Source organism: Triticum urartu, chromosome 4A (genome assembly GCF_056163025.1).
Source record: "Triticum urartu cultivar PI428250 chromosome 4A, HENAU_Tu73, whole genome shotgun sequence".
Lineage (NCBI taxonomy): Eukaryota > Viridiplantae > Streptophyta > Magnoliopsida > Poales > Poaceae > Triticum > Triticum urartu.
The window spans coordinates 551,349,253-551,358,719 of NC_141876.1; the positions used below are offsets into that span (position 1 = coordinate 551,349,253).

Below are 9,467 nucleotides of genomic sequence, written 5' to 3' on the forward strand. Positions count from 1 at the left end.
AATAATGGTTGGATGGGACCACAAATGTATCCTTGAATATGTTCAAGAAACTGAAGTGGTTCAGCTTGTATTTTGAGGTGAGAGGGTCTCAAAATTAGCTTTCCCGTAGCACAATAAGTGCACACAAAGTTTGAAGATTGAGGAAATTTCGACTCAAGCAAATTATGACCAATGGAATTGCTAGTAGTTTTTCTCATCATCCCGATCCCGAGATGGCCTAGGCAATCATGCCAAGTTTGAAATGCGTCAACATTTTGAAAATTTACTTTGTATGCCACATGTTCTACGGGTTTGATGTACGTATAGTACAAACCAGACGATAGAGAAGGAATTTTTTCATGTACCTGCTTGCCATATCCATGATCTTTGGTGAAGAGTAGATACTCCTCTTTGTTATCTTCATGGGTTTCAATGTGAAAGCCATTTTTTCGGATATCTTGATAACAGATCATGGTACGTGATGAGTCAGGATACAACAAAGCATCCTCAATTGTCACTTGTGTACCGCCTGGGAGTGTAAATATGGCACGTCCAGTGCCAACGATTACCGTATCGCGTCCAGCGATAGTTAGAATATCTCCATTCATCTTTTTCAGAGTTTGAAATATTTCATCTCCCTCAGTATGGAGTTTGTGGTTGCACTATCCACAAGGCATAATTCCTCTTCCATCGGATTATCACCGTAGAGAACTATATATAAGACAAAGAACTTTCAATAAGAAAATCCCATGTAAATACATAGAATACAATCTTATTTATATCAAATATGTTGGTACAATTACAATCTTATTGTATCAAAAGTGCTGACAAAATATAAAGACAATACTTATGTTCTTATTACAACATCACAAATGGACATAGTTAAATAGATCACTAAGGAGTGGGACTAGTCGAAGTCTCCAAACATGTCGTTTGAGGTATACTCAATCATCATGTCCTCAGTGTCAGCAAGGTCCTTTGGCTGATGGAACGCAATGGTGTTGCTTGGTCCAGGAGGAACGTTGTGCGAACTACCAGGTCCATTGGCGCTGTCTGAATGAAGGTTGAAGTTGGCTTCGAACCTCTTCCCTTGAGGTGCTTTGCGTCTGTGAGATTGCTGGTATAGCATAACCAGATGCTTTGGGATCTTGCACTTGTCGGTGGGGTGCGTGTAACATCCACACTTGTTGCAAAGCAGAGATTTATCATGCTTGGGCTCTGCAGTGCCTTTTCCCTTGTCTGAGTTCCTAGACCTCCTGTTCCTAATGCGCTTTCGCTTGTTTTGGACATTTGATTGATTGACTCTAAAGGCACCATCAAACTTCTGTCTATTCGCGACATTCATATGAACTTCAGGTAAAGGTTGTGCCCCAACTGGGCGTTGAGAGCCATTCTTAGCGAGTAGCTCATCATGCTTTTCAGCCTGAAGTAACATATGAATAAGCTCGGAATAGACATTATAGTTTCGAGCACGGTATTGCTGCTGGAGGATCCTGTCTGAAGGGAGCATAGTAGATAAAGTTTTCTCTATCTTGTCCGCATCAGTAGGTTCCTTCCCGCAAAAATGCAGTTTGGAACTTATCTTATGAACCTTGTGGTTGTACTCACGATGGACTTGAAATCCTGAAGACGAAGGTGAGTCCAATCATGGAGTGCTTCTGGCAGGACGACTGCCTTCTGTTGTTCATATCTCGTTTTGAGGGCTAGAAACAAAGCACTGGGAGATTCCTCCTCTAAGTACTCAGACTTTAGATCTGGATGAATATGATGCCTTATGATGTATAAAGTTGCATAGTTTTGTTGTTCTGTCAACGGTGTGGTTCCGGCCGGTAGAGGAGTCTCCGGGTCCTGGATTGCACGCATCATTTACCTACATGGATGAACCAGAGATAATTAATTTACGGAGGGTAAATTAAAAACCATCATGGTTGTATTGTAATAATGGTGCAAAATTTGATACTCAAGTAAAGAACTTGAATAATGTAGACCTCAACTGATTGAACATAACACATCAAAGATCACATGGATCTCACGACAATAGGCTACATAATCTGACAATGTCAGTAGATGCGCTTGTTTTCTATTACCTTGTGTATGTTATCAATTTAAATATAAGGAAGTGCACATTCAAGGTAATCGTTTGTCGAATTGTACAAAATGTAGACCGTGATTCCAAATATAATGAGGGTGGCGTGTATCAAAAATTTGCAATTTTGTTGTACGACAGAAATTAATCTCAATCGTTGAAACATGTTCTAGAAAATTGGTATGTGGCAAACACATAGAACATGACATTTCTAGATAATGTTGGTCCTTTATTTACATTATCAAATACATTACATAATAAACACACGCCTACATATATTTACACATGTCCTAAAATAGAGTAAATCTAAATACCAGACTAGAATGTAAATAACTACATGTACGGAGGCTAAACAGTGCTAAACAATGAGACATTACTGCTAAAACTACTGTTACATGAATTAAACTGGAAAAACCAGAAGAAAGAAAACTTTCTAAGGACTTGGCCTATAGCCAGGGGCGATCTGGGCCAGGCCCACGACCCATGTGGAGATGGGGCGGTCAGCCGGCCTTACATGGCGAGCGGTTAGGGATCGGGGGATCCCAATCCCCTCCCGACCAGACGCCTGGCGGCGCCGCCACCCCACTCCCTTGCCGCTGTTCATAGGGGGCTCGCCGGCGTGCCTCCCTCATCCTCCGACGAGGAGATGTAGAGAACAGCGGAGGTGAGGCCGGAGTGGCGTCTTGGGCGGCGTTCGATGGCGGCGATGGCGCGACCAAACAGGCGGCGGCGTCCCTCCATGCTCTCGGAGTCCTGGAGGCACGATCGGGCAACTGTGCGCGGGGACGGTGGTGCCTCGTCTAGCACGGAGGTGGGGGCGTGCGGGGGCTCGGTGGCGCTGCGACTTGGGCCGGCGTCCTCGTCTCCAGGTTGCGTGATCGGCGTCGGGCCAGCGGCTTGGGTCGTCCCTCCGGCACCGCTCTGGAACGACACTTAGACGAAGAAGTCAGGCTTATCAGTCGGCACTGGAGGCGGAGATGGAATCCGCGTTGGAGCCACGAGCACGGGCCCGGGGATCTCTTCTCCTGTGTGTGCGGGAGGCGCACTGGGGCCGGCCACCGTTGGGGCATGGTCACCGGGAGCACCGGCGCAATGGCCATGTCTGGGGGCGCGGAGGCCACATCGAGGGTCGCGTATAGCGGCATGGTGGCCTTGTCCAGCGCCACGGTGTCCGAATCGGCGGTGACGGCACCCGCCTACTCCATGATGGCCACGAGCTGTGAAACGGCGACAGCGGCCGTCCGCACGGATGAGGCGGAGGAAGAAAGAGATGAGTCCAGGCATCTCACCGTCGGCGAGGCCTTCCTGTGCTCTCGGCAGAGCGTGCATGATAACGTGTTTGAGTGAAAATTGTATTGATAGAGTAGCTATTTATATGAGTACAAGAGACGTAAGTAAGAGGCGTCTTTACAGGAACCGTCATATGCTAGAAGTCATGATGGTTGAGAAAAAGGAGACGCGTCGGTTGCTATAGAGAACCGCATGCACTGTTAAACAAGAGGAGATTTTCCCTCTGATTAATATATGCTAATTAATCACAACAGATATGTCGGCACCGATTTCTCCAACACGAGAAGGTCAAGCTCCTCAGGCTGGTCATAGTGGGGAGTAACTTATACTACTGTCATGCATATGACACTAGTCTAAGTTACTACCTTCATAGTGCAAAGTAATATACTAGTAGTGTCATATGTGGCTTCATTTAATGGCTTGTAGACTCATCTTGTCTTGGGAAGCGCTATGTTACAATAACATATTATGTTACCACTTCTCATTAACTACATGCTACATAAGCAAACATTTCTTGAAGTGCGCTATGTTACTACTTAAGTTACTCCCACTATGAGTAGCCTCAGAGGAGACCGTAGAGGAAACCACTTCCCCATGATCTCATTGGCCTCCCGTGGTTTCTTTGTTTTGTGTTCAGTGGCAGCCCGCTTCCGCTTCTTCTCTGTCGTGGCGGTGGGCGGATCTTGGCTCGAGGCACGAGCTCTCCCCTCGCTCCAGTTCTTAGCCATGTCAGTGGAGGTGCTAAGGATTGAGGACCGTAGAGGCGAAACGCAAGGAACTAGCAACGGCGGCACGACCAAAGGAGCGGGATGCGTAAGGGCGGAAATGAAGAAGATGGGGAAAGAGAAAACCTTTCTCCTTTTTTTCCTCCTTATAGCTGCCCAAAACTGAACGGACGGACCTCAAGGCGTGACACGTGCTCCACGTCTCATGCGGTTTCCCACATGGCAAGGCATGGGTGTACGAATTCTGAAGTTATCATCATGACGGAGCACTATTGGCAGGATCCATCCAACGACATCCTGAAGAACCTCGATTTAATTAAGAAAGATGGATCTGTAGTGCTTCAGTCTTCAGGAGGCCTACTGACGGAGACCTCGTCATAGGTTACCCATCACAGGGGCCTCATCAGAGGTCAGACTAGAGCGAGATCCCCGAAGAGCCGAGCTCCCCAAGGGAAATTTCTAAAGGCCAAGCACTGGATGAAAAAGAGCTCACCGAAGACCTTGAAGATCAACTTCTGTGACCTCCGGCGCACTCGGGGGCTACTGACAGTGTAATACACTGAGGATGGCTCACCAACAAGGAGCCCAACAGCAATCCCGCCAGGGGCTTATAGGCCCATTACACACGTGACGACCGAGGGGGGGGGGGGAGAAATGGATAAGCGTTCCCTGATCACTCCCCCAAGTTGATGGCGGCGGCCTAGATCACATCTCCTTGTAAAACCCCAGGCTCCGCCATGTATATAAGGGGAGGCTAGGGGGCTCTCATTCCATCTATTCTCTCGTAGAAAAACTCTCGGTAGTATCCCATTCATCTCATTGTAAACACTCACACGAGGTATTCCACCATCAATAAATAACAACAAGAAAGACGTAGGGTATTACCCCACCCACCGGTACACGTCGGTGCTATACAAACGGTTTTCAACCCCTTTCCATGATGACATTTGGAGCCGTCGCCAAGTGAGTGTGGGTGATAGGGGGTCCTTCCCACATGACCCAGAAATCGTCGGGGATAGGCCTTCCTGGGACACAGGCTGGGGCAAAATGAGCTCGTGTGCGATCGGGCGAGGCATCGAAACCCAATCATTTCCGTTCGTATGTACATCCCACATGGTGAATCCCCCAAAAACATTTCCGTTTGTATGTATATCACACACAGTCAATCCAAGGAATAAGTTTCCGTTCTTATGTACATCCCACACAGTCAATCCAGGGAAAACGTTTCCGTTCGTATGTATATCACACACAGTCGATCCAAGGAATACGTTTCCATTCTTATGTACATCCCACACAACCAATCCAGGGGAAACGTTTCCGTTCGTATGTACATCCCACATAGTTCTATGTGTAGGCTTGTGTGTGAAAGGTGTAACTATCACACACGGTTTGCCTTGGTTAACTACTTGCTTTTATCAACTACATCACACACGATTTGATGAAGAAACCCGTGTGGCATTGGACTGTCCATCACAAGCGCTTTTACTGCTAGAACAGTTTTCAAAGTTCCATGAAACATTTAGCAGGTTTATTAGTTTACAATTAATAATTCCAGTATTACACAAATTCACATTTCATATCGAACATCTGTTTGCCAATTTCATATCAGGCACATAAATATATTATAACATCATAGTACGATAGCTACATGGAAACAACACAGTACAACATATAGCTAGTTCAACTTCATAAGAAAAATATTAGAACAATATATTCATTTCCCTAATCGAGATCATCCAGGCTTGTCTTATCCACCTCTGCTTTCAGTTCAGTAAGAACTTTTTTGCGCTGGGCAACTAGGAAAGTGCCTCCTCCTTTGCCAACACCATCTTAGCAAAGTCTGATTTAAAAAATCTGAGCTCATTCTCCACCTTCCTCTTTTTATCCCGCATCTTCAAATATTCTTCAGCGTTGACAATACTTTCTCTAAGCCTACCTCTGTTCTCTTCCTCATACATGCCCCAGAGCTTCGCTAGGCACATCTTCAAAGACTGTGGCAACTCTTGATTAACCCACTCCAAGTAAGAACACTTCCGTTCATCCTATAATATTTAAAACTAGATCAGTAACAATTGTAGGGGAAATGGGTTTATAGCAACATAGAAAATCACCAATGCTTATTTTGAAAAACTAAAGAAACATGTTAATTATGACATATCTTCTCAAAAAGGTCAATGTGCAAATGAATTAATTGCTACTGAGACAACAACCAAATTCTGGAACATCAGAAGCTACAATTAACTACAACAATGCTACAAGTTCTTACTCATGTACAATAAATAACAAATTGAACATTTTATGAGGAAGGTAAATATAACTGCAACAGCATAGCGACATTGTTTGGATGACAACAAATTGATTCTAACATGTGTGTACATGCATAAATTTAGTAACATAGAACTGATAGCACTAAGGCCGTCCACTATGTATGCCAAAACTGGTGTAAAGACAACTATTGCTACATCTCGCACCGGCGCCCTACACTAGCGAGCCGATGCAGCAGAAAAAAAAATCAGGGACCCAGACTCCGGAGCACCTAGTTGCTCTGATGCCCAGTTCCTTCATACCATAAAGATTTAGTATTTTACTGCTTGGCTGCTCGGATGTGTGGACCAAAGTTGGCTGCACAAACTGCTGAAGCGGTCCAAATAATTTTCTAATGGCACTACTGATGAGATGGCAACAGTTTTACATACTAGGTACAAACTGTGACACTGCCTTAGGATGCATTTGGTTGAAGGTGTGGTATGAATGGATTGGGACCGTGATAGTGTCTGAATCACATCTAGCAAATGATTTGTAACAATGAAAGAGGGTCTAACCTTCTCTGCACATGCCAGAAACTTCCACTCACTGTCCACAGATTCAAACACAACTAGCTTCACACATGGAGATTGATGGTGACAACGAGCAGATAGATCTTCAGCCACCCCGCTCCATTCGTTGCCACTGATGGTCGTAGGGAGCTACAAGAGGAAGAAATGACTCAAATCGCCCGTCGGGTAAAAATCCTTCATTCTAGGTCATAGCCCGAGAGAGAAGAGAGGCATACCTGGGTGGTGAAGGAGTCGTCGCCGGAGAGGAACCGCTGGAGAGGTCTTTGAAGAAGACCATGGCGACCCCGGTGGTAGGATGCGAGACGGCGAGAGCGAGGAAGCAAGTGAGGAAGTGGCTATAGCTTAGGAAGGAAGGAAGGAAGGAATGAGGAAACAGGGGAAATGTGACTTGTGGACGGGAAGAAAAGGGGTGGTGAAGGGGGGAGGGGGTAGATATTTTGGCGGTAGGCCAAAATTTTGGAAATGTGGACGGAAACTTTGCGCGCGGTGCCGCTGGACCATTCCCTTTGAACGAATGTGTGCATCGCAAAAGATTCTTCTACTTTACACGCATGGGATGAGTTTGATAATTCAAATTTTGGTGGAAATTTCCCCGGGTATGTCATTGCATAATTTAACATCGCTTGCTAATTTGGGCACACAAAAGAGTGTACAGCAGACAGACCACACTTACTGAATCGAGCAATTTTAGTAATTAAACAGAGCCAGTTGACCTAAACATTGCTCTAACAAAAGACCAACATTAAAAACCATAATTTTAACAAATCCACCGTCGCACCGGCCTATGCATCGCCGGTGTGAGATGAGATGTCGATGACTTGTCCTGGCGACATGCCGCCGTTGGTGGACTCCGCGCCCCCCTGCTGTAGTCAACCGCGTCCTCATCCTCGGCGCCGGCCTCAAGGTTGTAGTAATCGTAGTGGTGGCTGCGCCAGAGCTCGCGTTGGTACTCCACCACTGATTCCTCAACGGAAAGACTTTTCTCTACCTCGACCTCGGCCACGCGCAACTCCTCCTCCCTGTGCTCCTCGATCACCGCCCCCTCCTGCATCTCTAGCTCCTGCTCAGCGACCTCATGAGGAAGAAGGTGCTCCATGGCCACCGCTTCCTTTACGGACATGGGTTGCATGCTGGATTCCGAGGTGGCCTGGAATATCTTGGCGTGCGCATCCTCAATCTTGGCGTGGATGGCCTCAACCTAGGCCTGGGTGACATCGGTGCTACCTCTTGAGCATGTGTTGGTTTTCCCTTGAAGAGGAAAGGGTGATGCAGCAAAGCAGCGTAAGTATTTCCCTCAGTTTTTGAGAAGCAAGGTATCAATCCAGTAGGAGACCACGCTCGAGTCACCTCGTACCTACACAAACAAATAAGAACCTCGCAGCCAACGCGATAATGGGGTTGTCAATCCCTTCACGACCACTTGCAAGAGTGAGATCTGATAGAGATGATAATAATAAGATAAATATTTTTGGTATTTTTATGATATGAATTGAAAGTAAAGATTGCAAAATAAAATAGATTGGAAACTTATATGATGGAGAATAGACCCGGGGGCCATAGGTTTCACTAGTGGCTTCTCTCAAGATAGCATAAGTATTACGATGGGTGAACAAATTACTGTCGAGCAATTGATAGAATTGAGCATAGTTATGAGAATATCTAGGTATGATCATGTATATAGGCATCACGTCTGTGACAAGTAGACCGACTGCAGCCTGCATCTACTACTATTACTCCACACATCGACCGCTATCCAACATGCATCTAGAGTATTAAGTTCATAAGAACGGAGTAACGCTTTAAGCAAGATGACATGATGTAGAGGGATAAACTCATGCAATATGATATAAACCCCATCTTTTTATCCTCAATGGTAACAATACAATATGTGTCGTTTCCCCTACTGTCACTGGGATCGAGCACCGCAAGATTGAACCCAAAGCTAAGCACTTCTCCCATTGCAAGAAAGATCAATCTAGTAGGCCAAACCAAACTGATAATTCAAAGAGACTTGCAAATATAACCAATCATACATAAAAGAATTAAGAGAAGATTCAAATATTGTTCATAGATAATCCTGATCATAAACCCACAATTCATTGGATCTCGACAAACACACCGCAAAAGAAGATTACATCGAATAGATCTCCAAGAGAATCGAGGAGAACTTTGTATTGAGATCCAAAGAGAGAGAAGAAGCCATCTAGCTAATAACTATGGACCAGAAGGTCTGAGGTAAACTACTCACACATCATCAGAGAGGCTATGGTGTCGATGTAAAAGCCCTCCGTGATCAATGCCCCCTCTGGCGGAGCGTCGGAAAAGGCCCCAAGATGGGATCTCACAGGTACAGAAGGTTGCGGCAGTGGAATTAGGTTTTCGTGGTGCCCTCTGATGTTTTCAGGGTACATAGGTATGTATAGGAGGAAGAAGTAGGTCGGTGGAGCCACGAGGGGCCCTCTAGGGTGGAGGGCGCACCCAGGGAGGTAGGCGCGCCCCCTGCCTTGTGGCCTCCTTGTTGATTGCTTGACGTCCACTCCAAGTCCCGTG

At 45.8% G+C, this 9,467-nt stretch overlaps 2 pseudogenes across 1 annotated transcript; both read right to left on the bottom strand.

Moving 5' to 3' along the window:
• Positions 1 to 352: 352 nt before the first annotated feature.
• LOC147976560 (uncharacterized) lies at positions 353 to 3,409 on the bottom strand (annotated as a pseudogene). The gene is made up of 2 exons (XR_015601584.1): positions 3,355 to 3,409; positions 353 to 1,849 (listed from the first exon to the last, which is right to left on the bottom strand). The product of XR_015601584.1 is annotated as an uncharacterized LOC147976560 (transcript).
• Positions 1,893 to 3,394, bottom strand: LOC147976561 (uncharacterized; annotated as a pseudogene).
• Positions 3,410 to 9,467: the final 6,058 nt, after the last annotated feature.